Source organism: Eulemur rufifrons, chromosome 18 (assembly GCF_041146395.1).
Source record: "Eulemur rufifrons isolate Redbay chromosome 18, OSU_ERuf_1, whole genome shotgun sequence".
NCBI classification, from domain to species: Eukaryota; Metazoa; Chordata; class Mammalia; order Primates; family Lemuridae; genus Eulemur; species Eulemur rufifrons.
Window position 1 is genome coordinate 55,552,932 of NC_091000.1, and position 1,745 is coordinate 55,554,676.

Genomic DNA, 1,745 nt, shown 5'->3' on the forward strand with positions numbered 1-1,745 from the left:
CAAATGCCTGAACATGGTAACTGCATATATTTTGTCTAGTATTATAGTTGTTTATAGAGGAAGGGCTACTCCAGTACAATTACTTTGACTAATTAATCTTCCATAGCAGAAGCAAAATTCTACATTCTGGAAGTTGATCTCCATAGCTTATTTAAAATTTTTTTGCAGCTATATTATGATATAGTTGATTTATAATCAATCTTAACTGCACCCATTTAAAATGTACAATTTGATGAGTTTTGATATATATATGCACACATACACACAGGTGAATATTTCTAACACGCCAAGATTACCTCCTGCCTCTTAGTAATCCCTGGCTTCTGTCCCTCCCTATCCCCAGGCAACCACTGATCTGCTTGCTGTCACTATAAATTAGTTTTATTTCTAGAATTTTATATAAAAGCAATAACAGAGTATGTATTCTTTTATTATCGATTCCTCTTAGCCCAATAATTTTGAGATTCACTCCTGTTGTGTATATTAATAGCTTGTAACTTTTTATTTCTGAATAGTATTAATATTTCCCTGTATAGATGTAGCACAATTTATTTATACACTCACCTGTCAACGGACCTTTGGGTTGTTTCTAGTTTGGCCTATTGGAAATAAATCTGCTATAAACATTCATGTACAAGTCTGAGTGTGGATATATGCTTCCATTACTCTTTGATAAACATCTAGGGATAGAATGGCTGTGTCACAAGGTAGATGGACATTTAACTTTTTAGGAAACTGCCAAACTTATGCATCTTACAAGTTTCGATATGTAGTTTTTCATCATCTTTCATCTTTAAATGTTTTCTAATTTTTTATGCAATTTTTAACCTATAGTTTGTTGAGAGGTATGTTGTTTAATTTTCAAACATTTGGAAAGTTTTTGGTTATCTTTCTATTTTGGGTTCTGTTTGATTCCACACAGTGGTCAGAGACATATACTGTGTGATTTCAGTCCTTTGACTATTTGATATTTGTTGAAACTTATTTATTACCCAGATTAGGTAATATTTTAATAAATATTTCATGTGCACTTGAAAATGGTATAGATCTTGCAATTACTGTAAAGTGTTCTGGGTATGTTAATTAGATCAAATTGTTAATTGTTGTCCAAAACTTCTGTAGCCTTAATGATACTTTTTTTGTGTGTTTATTCTATCAGTTACTGAGCAAGGTTTGTTAAAATCTCTGTGATTGTAAATTTTTCTATTTCTTGGTCCTGTCAACTTTTGTTTTATATGTTTTGAAGCTGTACTATTAAGTACCTATAAATTTATGATTCTTTTCTATTGTTTGATCTTTTTATTTTTTGAAATGTCTTTCCTTATCTCTCATAATAATTTTTACCTTAAAATATACTTTGTTTGATATTAACAGAGCCATATCAGCTTTAAATTACTGTTTGCATGAAGCATCTTTTTCCATTTCTTTATTTTCAACCCATCTGTGTCTTTGTATTTATTGTATATTTCTTGTAAATAACCTCGCATCCCTTTTGTATCCAGTCTGACCTTCTTAGTATTTTAATTGGAGTGTTTAGTCTATTTAAATTTATTATTATTGGCATAGTTGGATTTAAATCTACCAACTTACTGATTGCTTTTTTTTTTTTTTTTACCTTATTTCTGTTCCTTTGTTTCTGCTTTCCTAACATTATTCCATATATTTCCTTTACTAACTTTTTTGATCACAACTTGATCTTTTTGGTGGTTATGCTAGAAATTACAAAATACATTTTTAATTTATTA